The sequence below is a fragment of the Ammospiza caudacuta genome, chromosome 4 (assembly GCF_027887145.1).
Source record: "Ammospiza caudacuta isolate bAmmCau1 chromosome 4, bAmmCau1.pri, whole genome shotgun sequence".
NCBI classification, from domain to species: Eukaryota; Metazoa; Chordata; class Aves; order Passeriformes; family Passerellidae; genus Ammospiza; species Ammospiza caudacuta.
Window position 1 is genome coordinate 20,260,769 of NC_080596.1, and position 23,618 is coordinate 20,284,386.

Consider the following 23,618-nt stretch of genomic DNA (forward strand, 5'->3'; position numbering starts at 1 on the left):
GGGCATTCACAACCTCCCTGGGCACCCTCATGTAACCTGTTCTAGCATCTCACCACCCTCACTGCAAAGAAAATAATTTCTTCTTAATATGTCACCTGAATTTCCCCTCAGTCAGTTTGTGCCCATTCCTCCCTGTTCTGTCACTACAGTTCCCTGACAAAGAATCCCTCCCCTGTTTCCCTGTAGCCCCCTTGCTGTTCATAAACAAAGTACATTTTGGATGATATGTTGAATGCATGTTATCCTCATAACCTTATTAAATCTGCCTTCATAATCTTACTAATTTTTGCCAGCATAACCTTGCAAATATAACTGAAATTGAAATAGGGCCCCACTAATTATGAAAGCTTTCCTTGCCACACACAGCTACAAAAAGCTGATACTGACAGTCATTATTACAAAAGTGAACACCAGATTCACTGTAAGAGAAGACTTAACAGGTTCAGTGTTGGATGGGGCTTCAGAATGTAAAGAAACCCAGCACATATTTTTCCAGAGCATGGATTTGCCCAGGAACAGTGTTGAGAAGCTGGAAACTCTTTTTAGCTTAGCATCACATGTGGATCCTGCATCATCATGCAAATCAGCGCCACATAATGCATTTCTCCACCAGGCAGACATGACCAGGGGTTGCAGCTTAGCAAAAAAAAAAAAAAAAAAAAAAAAAAAAAAAAATTCTGCTTAGACACAAGGACAAAGCCAAAAGTATTAACTCCAGTATGTATTTCCACACAACAGCACAGCCATAAGCCTCATATATGTCAAGCACATCACAGCCTTGACAATGGGAACAATGTATGGCTACCTCAGACTGCCACTAATTTTCAGTAGAAGCACTCAGCCTGATCCCAAACCTGATATTTTCACTTCCTTTTCACATTCCTTTAACCAAATTATTGAAGATAGAGCACAGGGTGGTCAGGAAAGAGTGGCCTCCTCAAGAGAAATGTTGAGTGAAGAAAAACAGACTGACAGAACCAATAATTTTATTTTTTTTAACAGGAATTGCCTAAAGGTGGAGTTATCAAAGGTTCATCGCACAGAGTCATATGCAGTGCCAATTCTCCCTAACCTGAATGCAGGAGGAGTACATTTTGAGTTTGCATCTTCCCAGAGCCCCCAGTCCTGAGCCTTTGTGCCACTCTATCCAAACTGCCCTTGTTTGACTGTCCTTCAGGCTGACACGAGGAAGGAGCTGCACTCAGGGAGACCAAGCGGGTCAGGAGGGCCTTGAGGACAGAAGGAAGCTCTTGGTATGCAGATACCCAAATTTAACCCTCAGCTTCAAGGCTTCACAGGTCAGCTGGGACAAAATGCCTTCACACACTCGCAGATTCTGTAAAACACCCACAGTGGCACATGCCAAACCCCAAAAAGGGCTGGAGATACTGAACCTTCTGAGTTAGCCATGTGGCCAAGGACACTGCAGGGAAGGAATGAGGGAGGTTAAGTATTGACTTCTGAGAGGTCTTAGGAAGATCTAAGTCCTTGGTAAAAGAGTTGATGCTCTTTAGTGGATGCAATTACCTTCTGGTCATGCCATTTGGGGCGTGCCTTTATTTCTTTTATGTTCTCTGTATTCTTCACACATATATTTGTAACTCTGTCACCTATTGCATTAGGAGGTAGTTTTCCCAATACATTTCCAAGGCCTTTCCCTGAGCAGAAAGACAAAACAAATCCCAGAGCTCCAAGCCCCAGGAGATACAGGCCCCAGTGCTATGTTGGTTCTTGCTGGGAACCAAGGCCAAGAACAACTCTTCAAGATACATTTCATGGACAAAGTACAACTGGTGCTGAAGGGGGGCTCCAGAGAAGGGGCTTGACCTGGGGGGGAATTGCATCGCCACTTGTCCTCCTAATCAGTGCTTTTTAGCAATTATTATAATTGATAAAATATATGTTTAATATCAATTATAATAATTGATAAAATATATGTTATCCATTATTATAATTTCCTACAATCTATAAAAATGTACTCGCCCCTGGGGGAGGAAGGGGGGGTTGGCCTTTTGTGGACATCTTTCCATAACTCCAGGCCTCTGGAGGCCTTCAAATAAAGATCCCCTTTTATACTAGCTCCTTACTAAAATTATCTCGAGTTTATTTTCCAGGTTGGGAAAAAGGCAACACTGGGGTATTTGAAATCTTGCTTAACAGATATTTTAAGGCAAACCTTCATGGTTTCCAAGCCTGCTATGGTGTCCATGGGATGCAGAGAGTCAAGCAAAGAAGCTTCTCCTCTCTATTCCTCTTTTCTTTTTTTAAACACTCACATTGATTTACTGCAGAAATGTGTAGGCCTAAAAATTAAAAAAAAAAAAAAAAAAGGAAAAGGAAAAATTTATTTTTGCTGCTGATAGAAATTTGAAAGTTATAATTATATACACATCCCCAGATATACTGAAGCATCATAAAACATTTTTTCCCAGGTAAAAAAGATTTCCTGAGTATAAAAAATATGATTTCTGGTTGGGTTTCAATTTAATCCTATCTAGCTGCAGGGCTCAATGTATAGGCTATGACAGTGCTGCATGTTTAGGACAGCATAATTAAAAGTGCAATAAATCTAAAAGATAATATTATTTCAAGCCAGTTACGATCTACAGAAATTCTGTAGTGATGTCAATGAATGAATACTTTAACCCTACCTGAACTGTCTGCTCTGTTATCCATTGCTACCATTTTTTTCTCTAAGATGCCCTGGCTTAAGGGCAAAGCAATAACCCTCCCCAAGCACTTGAGAAGCTGCAGGAGTGGGAAGGGGGCTATGGCCCACTCAGGGTTCTAGATGCCCATTTAGGAACAAGCCAAACAAACCATGAAGGACTCAGAGACAAAGCTCCATCAGGATTCCCAGGGGTGCTCATGGGCTTTATGGGTTTTCTTGCTCACCACTAAGGCTGACTGGAAGGGCTGGATGTGCGTCTTCAAACACTAGTCCTACCCCAAGCTGCTATAGGTGCCATTTTCCAACATAGACATAGGGAATAAAAACTAAAAACAAAAAATGTCAAAATCTGGGAGTGTTCCTGAAACAGGGAGATGGGGCAAATAGCACACAAGTAGAGCATTTGTCCCAAATGGCAACCATCTAACCACAACTTGCATGAAGACACATGGCCTCTTGACTGTATTTTTTAGTACATTCTAATGTACCAAATTCTGTGATTTTAATAGTGATGGAGCTTTAATTGGCTTTACCTGTCTATACTGGTTTATAAAATAAATAGCATTTAAACATATGTTACTTGTCTCAGTTTTAGAAACTTCCATGACACTGTGCAGAACTTCATGTGTAGATAGATGAGTCAGACACTGCCTTTTTTGCTAGCTTTGCCCACTTCTCTGTGACTCTCATCCTCTTTTAAATGTAGTTTGAAGCATGTTTGAAAGAACTAATGAGCAATGTAACCAGAGATCACTTGTCAGCGTGCAAAGAAATGACTGGAAAAATAAACCTTGTCTCCGTGCTTTCAGATGATATAGGATGGTATTAGCTCTGTCATTTTACCAGCTATTATTAAACTCTGTCCCCAGAAAGACCTAATAAAGTCTAACTCTGCTACTGCTGCCTTTCATTTTCCTCCATTATAGAAATGTGGCTTCCCCTCACTTGGTTGTTAAATCTTACACAAATTTTGCTGGTCCCATTAATTCAGCACTAAACTGAATTCCCTTCCCTTCCTGTTGATCAGAAGATTTCTGTTCAGAGTTCTGCAGTGATGAGAGAAGAGAAATAGCTGCAGGATGTCTGAGGCAGTGAACTAATTCCCAGCTTGTTCAGGAAAGGCAAACAGATAAAGTTTGCACTGTCTTTGAAACACTGGTCCCAAATTTACCCTGTAAAATATTCTATTTGTCTCAGTAAAGGTCATTATAGGTAAGCCACTGAAATATTTTTTACTATGTTGTAATGTCTTCAGGGTTATTAGGAGTCTACAAAATATTCCAGTAAACAGACAGACTCGATAAAGTGATAATTACCTATTAAATTTTTAACACAGTTTAGTACCTCAAAAATATGATCTAGATAATCCATTTATGCAAGTAAGATTAGAAGGATGGAATAAGTGAGTTTGGATAGTGCACTGATTTCTAAGCATGGATGCTTCAAATACTGAGGAAGCATCTGGGCTGGATAATTTTTAAAAAGCCATGTCTTCTATATTGCCCTTGCTCATAGTAACCTGCCTTATCCACAAAGAGAACAAACAAACAAAAAAGTGGTATCCAACAAATTTTAAAAATTGGTCCATATGTGGTGCTCTGAAGCATCAGGCATCTGCTGTTCCACAGAGATGGCATTTGTTCATTTGTTCATTGCCTGAATGAACAAGTAGATGAGAAAAATAATTGGTGTCTGCTGAACTCATTGTGTATCTCTACATACCTCATGGGTTAAACTCTCCATTCTATCTGTCTCCTGTATTTGTGGGGATCCCCAGACGAGGAAAGGAATGGTGAATCTGACTCCATGTTCTTAAAAAGCTAATTTATTATTTTATGATACTATATTATATTAAAGAATACTATACTAAAACTATACACTAAAGAATAGAGAAAGGATACTTACAGAAGGCTAAAAGACAATAATGAAAACTCATGACTCCTTCCACAGTCCTGACACAGCTGGACTGTGATTGGTCATTAAGTCAAAACAATTCACATGAAACCAATCAAACAACCACCTGCTGATAAAGAATCTCCAAACACATTCCAAAGCAGCAAAACACACGAGAAGCAAATCAGATAATTATTGTTTTCATTTTTCTCCAGGGTTTCTCAGCTTCCCAGGAGCAAAGTCCTGGGCAAAGATATTTTTCAGAAAATATGATGATGACATCTATCTATCTATCTATCTATCTATCTACCTACCGACCTACCTACCTACCTACCTACCTTTACCCTTACATATGAATATTTCTCTGAGGCTGCCTCTGGAAAGCACAGACTTTGAGGCTTTGCTTTATATTTGATGAGTCATATTTTCACTTCACTTTACCAGATGAGCTGACCTTGTCTACAGAACACCACACAAAAAGAGCTCTGAGCTTCATTCTTCATGCCTTGATGGAACAGAAATCATCACAATAAACACCCACTTTGAACAGGACACATCCTGGTAGATAATTTAGTCAGGTATTTGTAAAGTCTAATCCAGAGAGATGGAGTGGAACAGAACAGCAATTTGAGCTCTTACTGCTGCTTTTATTTCATTTCAAGTACCTACCTAATAATGATACATAAATTGCAACTGGCCTTCAAAATGGAGAAATGTTGACTTAGCAACAGAAAAATTTCAGGGAATTAAGTAGATAGTTCTAATGGAATTTGTGGTGTTGATCTGCCACTTTATGCTTGTAAAAAACGCTAGCCAAGGGCAGCTTTCACCTCAGCAAACTGCAGCTGCCTAGAGATTAAGCATTTAATCTAAGTCTGAGCAACATCTTAAAGAAACAGTTTACAATAATTTGCAATACACCAGCCAAAGGGCCCTGTGTATAGAACTTGCACGTTTTCTCCACTTCTCTCGGAGTCAGACAATATTGCTGTCAATAAACCTCAGTGCATGGATAGAATCTGCTGCCAGGACACACTGTTGACTCACAGTAAACTTGCCATCAACCCAGACCCCCAGATCTCTTTCTGCTGGGCTGCTCTCCAGCCTCTCATCCCCCACATACATATAACCAGTATACATACATATATATACATCCCCACTTTGTACATATAACCAGTATTACCCCATCCCACGTGGAGAATCCAGCACTTGGTCTGCTAAATTTCTCACAGTGGTGATTGCCCAGTTCTGTAGTCTGTCTAGAGCTCTCTGCCCTCAAGGGAGTCCACAGCTCCTCCTGGTTGGATATTACCAGCAAACTTATTCAGTGTGCATTCCATTCCTGCATCCAGATCATTTATAAAAACTGTATCAATTATAAGAGCATTATCCAATTTGACAGTGATTGTTTTGGCATCAAAAACAAAGCATAATATATCAGTAGCACAAGCCAGCAATACATGTGCAGTTTGGATGTGAATACAAACACATGCTTACCAGAACTGCATATGAAAATTTTTACTCCTTTTGAAGAAGAGTTTAGGTCCTAAGCTGGGGTCTACAAGAGTAGGCAGCAGAAATTAGCTTTGCGTAATAAACAGGTACCACCAGAACTCCTGGTTTGCTGCTGAATTATTTTATAGCATTACTCTGAGCCATATTACTTCACTAGATCATGAATTACAAATGTCACAATGCAAGAAGTCCAAGATCTGAGGAAGAACATCTGTTCTCCAGCATGTAACTACAGCTCCTGGAGCTGCAGTCTGGAAGAAGTTCTAATATTGGATTGCAGAGAGCTTTCTTCCCCTGAACACTGCCCAACACAGAGCACTGAAGTATAAATTTGTGCTGACATTAAAGAACATTTGTGGAAACAAGCCTACATAATGCCCTTGCATTCCTCTGGAACAGGTGCCTCAAACAATTCCAGCTGGATTGCATCCCAAGAGACTGTGTTACCACAGGTAGAACTGTTTGGGAAAGGGGGGAGGATAGCAAAAGAACCCAAATCATGGGTTCTTTTTCAATTTATTTTTAGTTATTAGTTTATTCGTTTATTAATTTTTTTAATTATTTGAATGTCACTTAAAATAGACTATTTTTATGGGTTGAAAATTATTTTTCTTCTTCAGCTCCACTATCAAACAAGCAATGTCAGAAAATACTAGAAACTTTCTCAAAAGTTTTGATTTTGAAGTGCCTTCACACCATGATAATTTTTGTGTTCCAGAATCAATCTGATATACATGTACCCTCCTGGCTATTTTTAAGTTTACTCTATAAAGAAAACTTTTACTGCTCTTTTCTACTAATTATTCTATTCTTAATATCTTTTAGCTAAAATAATTAGATTGGATATTAAGAAGAAATTCTTTATTGTGAGGGTGGTGAGGTAATGGAACAGGGTGCACAGTTGTTGGCTCTCCATCCCTGGAAGGGTTCAAGGCAGGATTGCATGGAGCTCTGAGCAGTGTGGTCTAGTGGAAGGTAGAGGCAGAGGGATCTTCTTTAAGTCTCTTCCAACACAAATTATTCTATGATTCTCTGATGAAAAAGCAGTAAGGTTTTGCAGAGCTAAGATCTGGGTTTATGTGCCCTCTCCAAGACAAGTTGTGAATTCTACTCTAAATGACTATGCTTTGTATATAGAAAAAAGATGGGGTTTGGCATCTTAATTCATTGCTGACATATTTATTTGATAGTTGTGTTAAGAAGACTCCCAAACCCAGACTTTCTGAATCCTATATAAAGATGTTCACAAGCAACCACACTCTGGGAGCAGTGCACTGATTTCCCATCCTAAGGAGGTGATGACCAGAGTCAGCTGGAAGAGTTTGTTTGGGATTTAATTATTGCTTTTCAGAAGTCATGTTCTAGACAGTGAACCTGTATCCTCCTGGAGATGCAGGAACAACAATGGGAAGAAGATGATCTGCACAAAGGTTGCTGTTTACTCCTATTTTTTCACTTTGAACAAACGTACTACCTATGACAAGACATATTAAAGGAGTATTTTAAGCGGTGTATGTTATGTAAATAAAATCCATTTTCAAATACATTTTCCTCGCTTCTTACAATTTTTATCTATTACAGTTAAGAAATGCAGTCTTTAACTCTTCCATGGAAAGACATGTTGGCTAAGTTCATGCTATACCAAAGAGCAAAATCTGCTTTGTGTATCCTAAGAAATATTTGCAATTTTGCAGCTTCCTAAAAAAAAAATCTTTTTAAAAATTTGTGGGTTTTTTAATTTAAATTGTTTGCACATCACCATTTTGACTGCAGTTGCTCTGAATGATAAAAGACATCCAAAAAAAAAATCCATGTATGCATTATATATTCATTCAGCATAATGGGGGTACTGTTCTTCCATCACATGAATGCTACAATTAATTATTAAATTAATTCTAACATTTATCAGAAATTCAATCCCAAATCCCTCTTTTGTAATAGCAATAATGTCAAGGGTGAAACCATCACTTGGTTGGATGCCTTTCTCCAGCATTTCAAAGTAACATGCATTTCCCACTGACCTATCCTGGCTGCCCTGGAGCTGGGCTTTCAAAAGTTCTCAAGTAGGGGAATGTGGATCCACATCTGATAACCAGGGCTGCACACCTCTGAAGTCACACCCAACATATGGAAACTCTCATTGGAGCTAAAGAGCAGCATTGGTCTGCAACTCTCACCCACCAATTGCCAAACATCTCCTGCACGTTGATGAGCACCAGCTGCAAGTACTGCCTCCACTATGCCCTCAAAAGGACGTCATAAAAATTTCTTTAATTCCATGCCATCTACCAAAAGTAGATTTTAACAGACAGCATTAAGGTTCTGACCCTCAAATGAATTTTCTTCAATAAACAGACTACTCAAAAAACCTTTTATTGGCTCTGGATCCATTAGAAAGTAAACAATATTTCAAAATTCCCACAAATTCCTAAATAAGATCTTTGTTTTCTAATATTGTGTTTGACTTCATACCTTGCTCTTGCATGCATACAATTTTTTAATGAAACTCTCTCTGCATGAATTTGTGGCTAGATTCCAAAATTCCTGACAGAAGGCAGGGAGTGATTTTGCTCTTTGATCAAACACCAATAGGAGATAAATAATCCAAAGATCAACATGTGCTGTGTCAAACATGATTCCTTGTAATTATCATGTGGTACAAGATGACCAGCCTCAACAATATCCTACAACATTTTATTTCTCCCCTACCACCCTGACAGAAGAAAAATTGAGTCTGAAAACAGCACTATGTCAGATCCCAGTGCATAGCAAGTGCTGTCACACTCTGTCTTTCCTAGAATATACTGCATTCCCATCAACAACCAAAACGAAGAAATTCAGGTCTTGGTTGCCTCTGGGGGAAAAAAAAAAAAAAGAGTTCAAATGCTTGATAGAGACAAGAAGCAAGGGTGCTATAGAATAACACTTGTATTATCTGCAAATTCTCTCATAAAATTCTTGCCAGAACATTCACTCTGTAATTATATATTAGCTGCTAATCATTAACTTTCTTATTCGGAAGGGTTATTAGCAAAACAAGCAGTAGATAAAACAAGTGATAGCAAGGAGATAAAACAAGTGATTTAGGCAAACCACACTTTACAAGTAACCAGCCATCAAAGCAAGCAGGTCATGGGCAACCAGCTCAGTTACAAAATGAGCCACAGCTTGAACTTTTCTTAACGTCTGTGAGAGCAGCTACATTCATAGACAAACGTGCACGGATGTAAAGTCTCAAATAGCTCCTCAGCATCACCTGCTTGATCTCCTAGGTCAGAGCAATTCAGGAGCAGCTCCTGGGACATTTCCCCAGGGCCACATCCAGGCACTGTAACAGCTGTGCAGCTCAGCACATGGACAGGGCTGGCTGCAGGTCTGTGGCTCCAGATGAGGTCCCCTGTTAGACAGGCTGGCAAAGTCCCTAAAAACACTGCACAAGACCCCACATCCCCCTTGATGGCATGCTGAGGTTCCCTAAAATCATGCTGACCCAAATCCTTTGCAATTCCCTGACTTGCAACCTTGCTCTCTAAACTTCAGAGCCTTATTCAGGACCCAGCCTGCACAAAGTATTGAACAGCTCTAGTCTCTCCTATGCACAAAATCTCCCCTATTTCTCTCCTATTTCCTCATCCCTATCCCACTGTTGAGTTTTATACATATATATGTGTATACCTCATTATTCTTCTTATTCCCCAGAGCCCACTAAATAATTTGTAGTTCAAGTTTATGCTCTTCCTTCAGAATCATGGAGGGAATGTTTCCTTTCCCTCAGCTGACACATACATAGTATATCTTTTACCTTTCTTCAAGGAGGGCAATCCATTCCAGTTCTTAACATTTTGGGTACTCTCTGAACTGCAGGACATTTGTCTATGTAAATACTCAAGCACTTAGATATTCAAGAGCAGACACTGTAATCTTGCTGGATTAAATGGTTAAATTGCCACACCTACAGCTTAGACACCTGCCATTTACTGCAGTTAAACTTCTCATTTGTTATGATTATAATCACTGGAACAGCCCATCAAGAATTTACTTGCTGCAACTGAAAATCCCAGAACAATGCTAGGCAGACAGTCCTGCAAACAAATCTATTTATCAGGACTTTTTTCTATCTATAATGCAGAACAAAAAGGTTTGGCTACTTGGCAGTTGTGGGCAAAAGTTTCTACATGCCTGCATGTGTAAGAAACAGAAAACAAAGGAATACAGTGTGGATGCTGGTAAGAATGAAGACAGGAATGTTTTGCTCAATCAGCTGCAGGTAGCAGTAATGGTGCAGACAGGGATGCAAAACCCAGGTGAGATTTGCAGTTGGGCATCATGTGTCCTAATTTTGCCAAGAGGGGCCCAGTTTCGGGAATGGCAACACTCTCAAGACCCTAAGTGTCTCCTGCACACCCACATGCTGACTCCAAATCCCTCTATTGTCTCCCTGCAGTCCTCTCAGATCCTTGACAGATCTATCACATAAACTTTTAGAGTAAGTACATGGTGCTCTCAAATTAGGAGCAGAACTCTGTGTATACATATATAGAAAATTATAGTCCCTGACCCAGAAACTTTGCCATTTACTCAGATAAAACAAGACATAAACGATGGGCAAGAGACTGGGTAAGTCAGGAAGGACAGAGAAATGACATAAATGACCTGCTAACAACCACCTCCTGTTCAGCAAGTGCAGCCCACCCACCACTGCTCAGTGGAGCTTTTTGACTACTTTGAAAGCTGGTCCTTCCTCTGTCAGTACTCTGTGATGTGAATTGCAGAGAATCTGGGCAATCAAACCTGTCAGTGAGCTCACCTGTCTGTTCTTCAGCTGGCAAGTGAGTGATCGATCAGCTCAAGGGAAAGCACCATTCTCCAACAAATAAGTGAGACTTTTGTACATCCAGAGACTACCCAGGCCTTTAACTCCTTCCTGTTTTCTCATTTCTGCCCTCCCTTTGGCTGTAGTTATCTGTACATCAGCTTTTATGTGTTTCGCTCTTTTTCAAGCGTTTGGGGATTCTGGGTTTGTTTTACATATTCTTCAAAATATTGTCTTTCCTGCTTCCTGTTTTCGATTCTGCAGTTTCTCTTTCTTGCCTGATTTTCTATCCCAACCCCAGCTGCTTTTGCCAGGAGACCTCAGCTTTCCTTCTTTACCATGCAGCTAGGACTGAAAGGAAGGACAGAGTTACACAGCTTCAGGGTTGAGAAAGAGGGATATTCTTTTGGGGCACTTTTTTTCAAGTAGGTGGGCAGACAGGAATTAGGATTACTTGGCTGATATTATGCGTCTTCTCCTGTGCTTGATCTTGGAGATGCCATTACTACGCCTGGACACACATATACAAATTTGACTTAGAAAACCAAAGCACTAGGATGGCAAACAATTCATTTGTGGTCCTAGAAATAGTCCAGGAGCTGAATGCAGCACAAAGTGTGTTGAAGTCCTTTTTATCCTCACCCCAAAGATGGATGAGGAACGCGCTGGGTTTTACTGCCATCCTGTGGAGATTCGCCTCTCTCGGCTTTCTCGGCAGCCGAGCACCAGCTGCAGCCGGGAGCACTTCAGACAGGCAGGGACACAAATCCTGCCCTCGCTCCCTGACATCTCCTCTGCTTCTGAAATAGATTGGTGTGGGGCTCAGAGTGAGTGCAGCCAGAAAGGAGGCTGGCTTCCATTCCATTCCATTCCATTCCATTCCATTCCATTCCATTCCATTCCATTCCATTCCAGGAAAAGAAAGGGAAGGGAAGGGAAGGGAAGGGAAGGGAAGGGAAGGGAAGGGAAGGGAAGGGAAGGGAAGGGAAGGGAAGGGAAGGGAAGGGAAGGGAAGGGAAGGGAAGGGAAGGGAAGGGAAGGGAAGGGAAGGGAAGGGAAGGGAAGGGAAGGGAAGGGATGTGGGGTGGAATGGACATGGAAAGGACATGGGGTGGAGTGGAGTGGAGTGGAGTGGAATGGAATGGAATGGAATGGAATGGAATGGAATGGAATGGAATGGAATGGAATGGAATGGAATGGAATGGAATGGAATGCATTGGATGAAACAATACCGAATGAAATTGAATGAAACAAGACAATGGAACAGAATGCAATAAATGTTCATGGAATGTTCATGGAATGGAATGGAATGTTAATGGAATGGAATGGAATGGAATAAAATTTCATAAATTGGAACAGAATGTTAATGGAATGGAATGGAATGGAATAAAATTTCATAAATTGGAACAGAATGGAATTAAATTAAATGTAAATGAACAGAGAGACATGGAAAGACAGGGAAAGGGACGAAATGGAATGGAACATATTGCAAAGGAATAGCACATGATGACATGGAATGGAATGGCATTGTATGCAATGGAATGTTAGGAAATTAATTGAAATCAAAATGGAATGGAGTGGATGGTTTTCAATGGTACATCTTAAAATGGCATGGCATGGAATAGATTGGAATGGAATGGAATTTCGTAGAATGGAGTGGCATGGAATAGAATGAAACATAATATAGCAGCATAGAATTTAATGGAATTAAATTTACTGGAATGGAATATAATTAAGTGATATTAAATGAAATTGAATAATATAAAATGGAATTAAGTGAAACCTCATAGAATGGAGGAATGGAAAAACACTATGGAGGGAATAGAGTGGATTGGCGCGGAGTGGAGTGGAGTGGAGTGGAGTGGAGTGGAGTGGAGTGGAGTGGAGTGGAGTTGAATGGACATGGACCATCATGAAATGGCATGGAATTTAATGGAATGGAATGGTGTGGAATTTAATGGAATTAAATACAATGGAACAAAATGGAAGGGAATAAAATCCATAGAGAGGAATATATTTTATTCTCACTGCAAATGATGGGGGGTTGATCCCAGTCTTTTGTACTGAGATAAACTGCAGAAATTACACCCATTTTGCTAAATTAAGAACATCAGATTCCTTAAATAGTGTGAGCAACATCATGAATTTAAAATGTAAGAGGAGTTCAATGCCCACAGTTTCACAGCCCACACATCCACCAGTGAGGAGATATCCTGCAATCAAATCATCTCATTGCAGAGGGTGGGAAAAGCCTTTCTAGATGCAATTCTCCTCCTCTCCTGCTCTTTTCAGAAGCTGATTTTTTTATTATATTCTGTTATTATGTTATTATATTCTGTAATTCTGTTTTTATTATATTCTGTTTATTATATTTATTATATTCTGTACAGAATTCCACTGGGGAAAGTTGTGTCTGTAAAAAGGAAGGCAATTCTTAGAAATACTGAAGTTGCCTTTCTTTCAGGACTGTGACTTTTCAGACCCTGAAAATCTTTTTTCTGGGACTGATTCTGCCAGATGTTTTCTCAATATGCAGGACAATGTCTCTCTTTTGTTGCACAAAGGTGTTAATAAATTTACAATTAATTTCTCATGAGCAGCCAATTACTTCATGCTTGAAAACCCAATTACTTCACTTTTCCCTCGCTTTTTCCCTTACATTTGTCCTTTATCCCCTGGTAAATAACACAGAGAATATAAATTTTCAGTTCTATTCAGTTTTGAAGATGCTGAACCAAGCTTAGAGATTGACCAGGAAAAAAGATATAAAAATGTAACGGTATGTACACAGGATGACAAATGTAGCTGGAACCAGAGGAGAAACAGATAAAGAGAACTACAGAGGGGTTTTTTGGCAAGTTATGTAACAAGAAGCAACGGCACATGCCCAAAGAAAAAGTTCAGGGAGGTGCAGAAAACAGGCTGGCAAGGAGAGGTAGAGGCCAGCAAAACCTATTCCCTTTTGGATGTAAACTGTACCCCCAACATGAAGAATACCCATTTTCCTTGCCAGGTATGTGTAGGATCACACCCCTTCACTCTCGCAGTGCCAAGATCCTAAACTGAACCCCTCAACGAACTGAACTGAACCCCTCAACGAACTGCTCCCACTCTGAAGGTGCCAGGACAAAAAAAAAACCCAAACAAACAAACAAACAAATCAAACAACAACAACAACAAAAAAGTGATGTATTTAACCTTCTCCCTGTCCCCGTTCAGCTCCACCAGATGCCGCTGTGTACTTGCAAATGAATTAAATGTGCCATTTTTCTCTCTAACCAACCCAAAGTGCAGATCCAAGGTTGAAAACGTCTAGACATTACTGACAAATAAAATGGGCCAGGACAAAAGGCTTTTGCTGACTTTGACCTTCTATTTACAGCCCTTAATTTGCACCTCGTTCATGTGCCTGGGTTGAAGGCTCCTCTTTTAAGTCATGCCCCTTGAACTGCATCACAAAAACTGATGCTATGCACTTTCCTGCTGATGTTATGCACCATAACTTATTTGGCTCTTGCAGACCCAAGATCCAACACAGAATGCTCCACTAGAGCCAAACTGGGATATCACCTGCAAAACTGAATATGTTGGAGGATTGCTTCCACACAAAACGTACCGGGATAGAAAGCTGAAGGCCTTTTCCTCCCCTGGGCATTCTATCATTTTCACCACCAAGACTGGATAGGAGTCCGCCTTGACAAAACAAAAGTACTGCCATTATTTTCAGGATCCTACTCCCAAAATTCAGATAAATTAGCTGTCACGCTCTTTCATGAGATCATTTTTGAGGTGGTACCCAAATTTTGGAGGAGGCTTCTGGCAGTGGTGACAGGACAGAACCAGCCCAGTGTGAGTGGTGCAGTATGTGCTGCCCAGGGGAGATAACAACCAGCACCAGCTTTCTTTCCTGCCACATTTAGTACAGGAGCAATCCCTAATGCATTCAGCTCTGGAAATGGTATCTAAATTTGGGATGTGAGCTCCTAAAAGTAGATGAGAGTATCTTTCTATGGGAAGAAAATAATCTAATCCCATTGTTGGTGATGCAGATGATGTTCTGCCTGGGGAAGGCAAGGCCAGCAAAAGTCTGTCTCAGCACCCTTTTTGTGAGAGAAATCCCCGGATATATTCAGATTTGGAGGTGGTATCCAAATTTCTGAAGCGAGCTTCAAAAATTATATCAGTACATTTGTTACATTAAATAGTGACCAAGAGTGAGGACGCCTGTTCCAATGATTTCATGTCACACATGGCCACACTGGATGAGCTCATGGAGATCAGGAAGACTTTGCCTGAGGATGGTTTGCATCAGAGCAATTGCATGAACAAATAGTCAATGTCTGTTCACAATGTCTCCTTTGAATATTGGGGACAAGAAAATATTGTGGTACTTGCTTGTCCTCTGGTTGGTTTGTCTCATACCTGGAGCAGGAAATTGTCCTCCATACACTCCTGGATTGCTTACAGCCAGCTGTGCAGAGATCCAGGTGGTCCTGATCCCACATTGGGATGGGAGCCTGCAATGCTTCCTGTAGCTGAAGCAAGAAGACCTCTATAGAAAGGTGACTGGGAGTAAACTGGCTTTAGTTATGATGAAACATTTGTTTTCTTTAAACCTTCTGGAAACAGTCATGGGATGCAGGTGAGCTTTCCTATGACCACCAAAGAGAAATGGTTTTATTTCAATACATTTGAATATCTTATTAGATAAAATCTTTCTTTTGCTTGCTTCTCCTGGTGAACTTAGTAGTTAACACCAAGTCTAACACATCCTGGGTAATGTGATGATATGCTATCATGGTTGGGGGGAAAATGAAATTTTTTTGAGGCAGAGAGGTCATTTTATTAAAATGTTAGTTATTCTGCTGAAAGATGGCTTAAATGTCTTGAGGAGAGGCATTCATTTACACATTGTAAAGAGATGGATGAAAGGTGCAGATATGCTTGCATTTTTTTTCCCCTAAATGGCTAAGCCTCTAAGTATTGAGCTCTTAGCTGCAGGCTTTTAGTACATTTTGCGTGAAAATGGTTGTGGGACACTCAAGCTGCATTTTCTTGTGTGGTTCCTCTAATGTTTCCAATTATAGGCAGCTTCCCGGATGCACTTCAGAGAAAAAAGCATTTTATCAGAGATACAAGTGGTTGATGCCTGCTGGTTTTGGTTAAGGCTATAATTTCTTTTAGCATCTAGATTTCTCTTGAGGCAAAACAGTGATAATGAAAACCATGATCCTCTGTAAAAATGTCTGCTGAAAGTGAGGAGCAGTTATATGTCCAATGGTTACAGGGTTCCCTCTTTGACATAGTTTGTTTTCTCCTATTTCAGAAGGTGGCTTTTGTATTTCTAGTTTTGAAATGGTAAATTAGGATGTAGAAGTTTATAGCTGTAACTGCCATGAAGTCATGACATTACAATAGGTGCAAGTAAACCAGGTTATCCAGCCTTGTGACCGCAGGGTAATTTTTAGGAAGGATAGTAGAGGAAGGCTATCCAACTGAGCTTCTGTGATACAAATGTGAATGGTCCATCTAAAGCAAACCACCAGAGTTTAATTGAGAGAAATGATGATCTAACTCACTATTTAGGACCCATACTTTGCATGTCAGACTAAACAATTCTGATGTTGCTGCCTTTCTTTGAACAAATCTCATTAAAAATCTAACAGAAAGTGCCCCTGCAATGTTTTAAAGAGTAGAAATACATCTAATTATGTGCATACAGGACTTTAGCTTCTTCCCTTCAGGCAAGTGAAGGGGAAGGCAGGGACCAAAAATAATCCTTTCAGGCTACAGATACTGTTAGATGGAAATTTTAGCCCCAAGGAAGATGGATAATAATATCTGTCAAGAGAGAGAGTAGTGCAGAATTTTTACAGTAAGCATTGATGATCTCAAGTTGCATTCAGTGATGGCAGTTGCTGAAAAGGTTTTTATCAAATCAGACAGGCAATTGATGGGTATCCAAGTGTTAGAAATCACCAGCTTGTTGTTGTTGTTGCTTTTTCATTTGTTTGTTTGTCTGTTTGGTTTTTTGCTACTCTATTAACTTTTGTATTGCTCAGGTAGAGGAAGGATGAAATGAGCTCTGTCCATTCATCAGGGTGTTTAGCCTAGAGCAGAAGAGAGGACTCACAGCACTGAAATTGTAGCATGGCATAGCCCTGCAAGTGCAAAAATGGAGATGGGGAGACAACAAAGAAAGCAGGGATGTTTTGTAAAGGAAAACACACTGGGTCTATGAACAGGAAGGTAACAAAATTAGAGGGAATGCCCTGACACACATGCAGGACGTTGTACTCAGCCTTGTTGAACTCCATGGGGTTTGTACCCACCTCTGAAGGCTGTTAGGGTTCCTCTGGATGGCATCCCTTCCCTTGAAGGGTCCATTGCACTCGGTGTCACCAGCAAACTTGCTGAGGGTGCCTTCAAAGCCACTGTCATGTCTCAGGTATTTAACATTGCCTGACTCCTGAGGAACACTGCTCATCACTGGTTTGCCCTGGGAGAGTGTGACCTTTCTGGTCAGAATAGTTCATTTTGTTAGCTTTTGTTAACCCTCTAGTGAATGTCAGATTTTGGTAATTGCAGTGCATTTAATGTTGCAGGTAACTGAATTAATATCTAAGTTCCTGTGACAAGGCACACAGAGAAGGCTTTTCAGCACTGGCTGGTTTTTAGTTTGTCTTTGCAGAAATGTTAATATTTAAGTTTAATACTTCTAAAAGTAGCATAAATGTATAAATGTATATCTAGAATTAATGTATATCTTGAAGGTCCATACTCAATGTTTATGGTGAAACAATAATTTGACATGAGAGTTAAATTGATAATTTCCATGTCCTGTCTGACATGGAAAAGTAAAAACATTCTTTAGGATGCCTGCTGTCATCAAACACACAACACTCTTCTAAGCATCTCCTGCTTCAAGCACCCTCCTTTCCCAAGAAGTTTTAAGAACAGAAGAAGCATTAAGAAAATAAAGGAGGTAAAGAGGTAAAGGATTAGTTTATCAAAGAGACTTAGAAGAGTGGTGTGTCTGTTAACTGTCATTATCGCTGCTAATGCTGCAGCAAACACAAATCAAATTAGTCCTGTGTGCTAAACTCTTTTTGATGTTGAGGCTTGTTTCCCTTGCTGTGTTCAAAAAAGAAGTTCTGAAGAAATTAAAGCCTAAGAAAATGCCGATGCCTGTCAGATATAAATCCTGTTCTTAAGGCTGTTTTCTTGCTGTGTAAGAGTTCTGGGGTTTGAGTCATGCTGCAAACAAGCATGCTGCAAAGCTGGGTGTTTATAGGTAATTTGCCAAGGTGCAAAGTGTTCTTCTCTTCAACCTGCTGTGTGGCCATGAAGATCAGCTGAGAGAGCTTATGAGGCTTCCTAATGGGGTTTGGGAAGAAGAGAGGTTTGCAGGCAGTTGTGCTGCAGCAAGAACTAAGACAAAGCTCAGCTCAGCAAAGCCTTTCCCAAAATAGGCAGAGCATATTTCAAGACAGGGAGGGAATAGGGCTAGAAAGAAACTCTCCTTAAAAGAGCATTACAGAACAGGTGAAGGCAATTGCTGCTGCACTGAAGGGTTTTGAAGAGGGGAATACAAGGAAAAGTGTTTCAGGAGTGAAATGAGTTCTTCATGCGCTGTAGAACTGGAAAAACTGCAATCTAGTCTGTGGGTGTATGGCCCATAGAATATCTGGAAATTAATTTGGTTTTACAGTATCATTTTTAGTTTAGAAAGCCATCTAATTGCCAAATCTTTTGCCAACAGTAAGAGTTCATATTTTTTTAATTATTTACAAGTTTATAACTATTTACTTCTATGCTTCCTAGGGTTTTTTTGGTGTTTGAAAACCATAGGCCAACACCTGATCTCTGTGGAACCCCGGCTATGGAATTAAATGCACTTAGGGATTATTTCCCACTTGTGTCATGAGAAATCTCTCTTAGATATTGTTTAAGACACTCGGATTGTATTTTAAGGCAAGTAAACTTAGGTGTCCATGTATAGGCATGTAAGCCACAGCCAAGCATCTTGGCTCTGTTCATAGGCCATGGAGTGGAGATCTACAGCAGACAAGCAAGCTTATTCCTAAGAATATAACTGGAGCCAAGGTAGTTTGGAACCTGAATCCCAGTCTCACAGCATCACAGAACATGTTTTATGTTCTAATTTGGTCAAACACCTTGTAATGCCAACTCACACGCCTTCCTGGAGTAGGAAGGGTAATTGAAGAAAGGAGGGAACAGTAAAAATGAGGGCAGCAGTAACTTTATAAAACGGGACAAAAGGCCTGTCAGAAGGGAGAAAGAGCAGTCTCTAGATAAGTTTCAACTTAAGGGCAAAGTGCTGAGATGGCTAGAAGAGAAGTCAGGCTTAGGAAAAAGGAATTGAGCAATATACATGAGAAAGGAAACACAACAGCCACAAGATTGAAGATGAAGGTTCCTTTGGGCTGTGGGCAAGTAAGCACTGGAATAGCTCTTGATGGCTGGCAAGTAATCAATTACATTTTGTGTATATGCAAGGGAAGAGAGGAAACTGCTAATTATGGGTCCAGCCCCATTTTAGCTTTTTGGAATAGTAATGAGGAAGCTCTGAAAGCAGGGGAATGAACTGCAGCAGGTTATTTGTCATCACACACTGTGGTTTGAGGTTGGTTTTGCGGTGGCAGTGTGGAAGTGAGAGCTGGACAATTTAATTACCATCACCTATTTTCATTTGTGCAGTGAATTATCTCTCAGCACTGTGTGGCTGCTCTCTCCTGTGGATAAAAGAAAGCTGATGGGATGTTCTTTGTTTATTTTGAAAGTGCGATTTAGGCCAAGTTTCTTGGACCTCTGTTTCCAGTTACAACCTGTAACTTTCAAACAGTAACAGAGAAGATGTAAAATTACTCAGAAATCAAAAATTAACTTTTTAATTAGTCTTGATGAATCCTCACAGTCTCATTGGTTTAACTGGTTTCTTGACTGCTGAAAGATGGCTGTTTTAAATTAATTTGGAAAATTTCACACACAGATCTGGCACTGGCTGTACTGAAATTGGCTTTGAAACTGCTAATTCAAGTGAGAGATTCACCTAGAGAGCGTGGCTTTGGCAATGCAGGATTATTCTCTGAAGGAAGACAGGATTAAAAGGATGGCACTTTCAGAAATGAAATTAGTTCAGTGTAATTGAACAGAGACCTTTCCTCTTCCCACCCTCATGGCTGTAAAATACATCCATCCATTACTTCACAATCTGCAGGGTTTGCATTGCTTATTTCTTACACAGCAAGTTTGAGGATCCAAGTGAAAGCCTAAACGTGTTGTTATCATTGTACTGTGATGCTCTATCCAGCTCTGGAAAAACAGGTTTTTGTCTCCTTCTAATGGACACCTGGTGGTCTGTTGGCTTTTCAGGGATCTGTGATAACAAGCAAGCACATGCTGCCCATCCCACCTTAAACTTACTGTTTAGGGGTTTCTTGACCATCCAGGTTTTGAAGGGAGCATGGAGGTTTAAAAGACATAAAAGGGAATCACTTCATCAAAAGAGGAGAGGAGCGGAGGTTTTGGTTCAGTGTTGCAGTCGAGTAGCAGGACATTCAGTAGTATTGCTTAATTCTCACTGTTTGCCCTCTTTGGAAAAGAGCAGGGCTTCATCCTGGCCAGAGTGGGTCCATGAGGGAATCCTGTGGGTCACACACATAAGCAGCTGCTGCCCAGCAATGAACCTGATGTAGGTGGGTACCTAAAATTCCAAATGTCAGGTCAGAGAAAGAGTATCCACAGTGAACCTGTTCACAACACTGACTTCAACAGAGAATTGCTACCTCTGGGGCATTGCTTGCAGATGGAGGGGGTTTAATAGTTTTTCAGTATAAAGTGTAAAATGCAACTACTTTTCAGCTGTGCAATATTCCCCTGTAATAATCACTGCATATGTACCCATCAGAAAAACCACAGGGCTTTTGATGCTTTGAAATACTGTTTGTATGCTAAACTCCCTAGGAGGGAAGGACAGAAGTGTGGCCCTTCTCAATCTGTAATCCTGCTTGCAAATAAGAGGCTTAAATCTCCCCAAGTCACTGGCTCCATCTGTTGCTTTCTCTCCTCCTCTGCCAGTGTCTCGGAAAGCAGCACTGAAATCCTGGTCACAGATTGTTTTTTCTCACTTGAGAGGCCAGAGGCCTGTCTGGATTATTTACAGACAATAATGGCAAACAGGTCTCAGGGCAAGTTTCAGTTCTTTTCATTCTCCTCCTAAATTTGTTCTGAATTTCCCTTCTTGTAGTTGTATGGCTTGCAAAGGGTGTTGAGCAGACATTCTCACTGTAGCAATGTCATGTCAAGCACCTGTCTCTTGAGCTGAGAATGCCAGGTTCAAGAAGTGCTTAGGTAATATTTTTCTGTGTGTTCTTATAGTGAGATAAAATTGGATGGTTTTACCTTTGTATTTTTCTTTCCTGTAGACAGCAAGAGGTACTCCCTGAATTTGCAGCCTTATGGCAGTACAGTGGCAGTTTTATAGGTAGTGAGTCAGCTGCAGCCTGAAAAAAAATTCTCAGGCTGAAATGTAACTAGAATAAAACCCAGAAATATTTTTCTAGGAAAGAAATGGAACAGCTACTTCTAAGAAGCTTAATACTTTGAAATGAAGACAGGAAGATTCATTGTTTTGATTACTTGATTGCCACAATAACCAAGAGATGAGGGGGAGCAAACTAGATATAAAAAAATTTGTGTCAATGTTCTGTACATTGACAAGACACTGTCTTGGTTTCTCTTTTTAACAATCCTTGCGTCATACATTCTTCAAACAAAACAAGTTTTTAAAGCCCTTCTTTTTGTGTTCAGTGAGTGCTCTTAATTCTCTTCCAGATTAACAGAAACATCCAATGGATTTTAGTCATTCTCTGAAATGGAAAAAGGGAAGGAGAAATCACATTATGCTTTGGTTCAGCTTGTTGGGAAGGTCAGGAGAAACTTGGAGATGCTTCATATTCTTGCCATAAGGGCTGGCACAGGCAGAGTTGGTGCTTGACCATGGGTGTGTCCCTTTGGTGGGGGGCACAGTCACGCTCTGTCCTGTCAGGTGTCACTGTCTGCAGTAGCTCCTGCACCTGCCTGTTCTGACAGGAAAACTTACTTGGAAAAATGCACCCAGCCCACTTCCCACAGCCTGAGCACTTTGCTCTGTGGAGCCAGGCTGAGCAGCTCTCAGCCAGCAGCAGCAGCTGACCCCCTGATCCATTCAAAAATCAACCTTTTCCATCTTGGGTCTGTGGATGCCTCGGGCTCCATCATCTGCTGAGGTTGCTAATGGCTTTCTGTGATCTGTAGCTGAGATTGCAGGGAAATTAATGCAGTTCTCTAATTGGGAACAAACTATTTAGGAGGAGAAAATCATAAAATGTGTGGAAATTTTTGGGCTTAGAAATGAGATATTTGTCCTTTTTCTTGACAGTTCTCTGGGTTTTGAAGGGAGACAAAGAAGTTCAGATGAAGGGCATTTTCTTATAGTAGGGGGAGTAAATGGTCAATTCATACAAAACTTATGAGGTAAGTAGTCTACTATAATGCAAAAAAATAGTTATGCCTGCAGGCATCCATTTATTTTAATGGACATCATTTGATTATCCAAAGAGATAAGAGATAGCATAGGCTGAAAGTGAAGTATGAGATTGTAAGAAGCAGAAAGCAGCTCAGGTCCTGATTTTGGACAGTCGTGAATTTAGCAGTAACAAGGGTCCTAACTTGCTCTCTCTTAGGTGGATGGTGGTCCCTAGTGTTGTGCTGTGGAGAGTATTTTTTATATAATATTTTCCTCATTGAACCAGTTAGGAAATCTGTAAGGAAAAAAAGCCTCTGCAAAAATTCTTCTCTGTTCTGTCTGCTGTTTCACCATACATATGTCCAAAATGAGTTGTACTGATGTTAGACTTGTCCCCTGGCCTGGGGTGATAAAGGATGGGTGAGGGAACCAAGGTAACAATTGGCCCTGCAACCACTAAAGCAACATCACCATTACTGGCTCTGTAACTCTTATTCTTATTTTTTATTTGATGTTGTAACAGACATATATTAACCCTGGCTGACATCAGACATGTTGTCCAAACATGCCTTGGAGAACTAATCCTCAGTTTAGATAAGATTATAGCATTCAGCAGAGGTTAAGTTCAGCTGCTTTTGAACCTGGCAGATTTGAAGACTGAAACTTGCTTAAGTGTCCAGATTATCTTAATATTTATATTGTCTAACTCTGGGAGTTTAACTTTGCTTCTTTGTTCTTACTGATTGCAGTTTATAAGTATCATTTCTGTATAGTGTCAGAGTGATAGTTTAGGGCATCTGTCAGTTCCTGTCATATTCTGTCCAGTTTAATGAAAACTGCTGTAGTTCAAGGTTACAAGTGTTTCTCTTGAGAAGTGGTGGTGAAACAAACAGTAATTTATAAAAATAAGGGAGATCAATACGAAGTATTGGTATGCTAATTAACAAAACATTAGTTGTTTAAGAATCTAGAGATTCATTCTAAAAGCCCAGAGATCATTTCCTCTGCAGTCACTCAGAGCTTTCTATTTTGTAACTGCTGTTCAAGGTAAACTCATTGAAGAGGTTTGAAATCCATCCCTCTTTACACAAATTAGTTTTATAGAGTATGTGCTACTTATTAAATTATCTCATCATGAACACATTAGAGAGGCATTTCCTTTCTGGATAAGATCATCCATTATACAAACTTCTCTT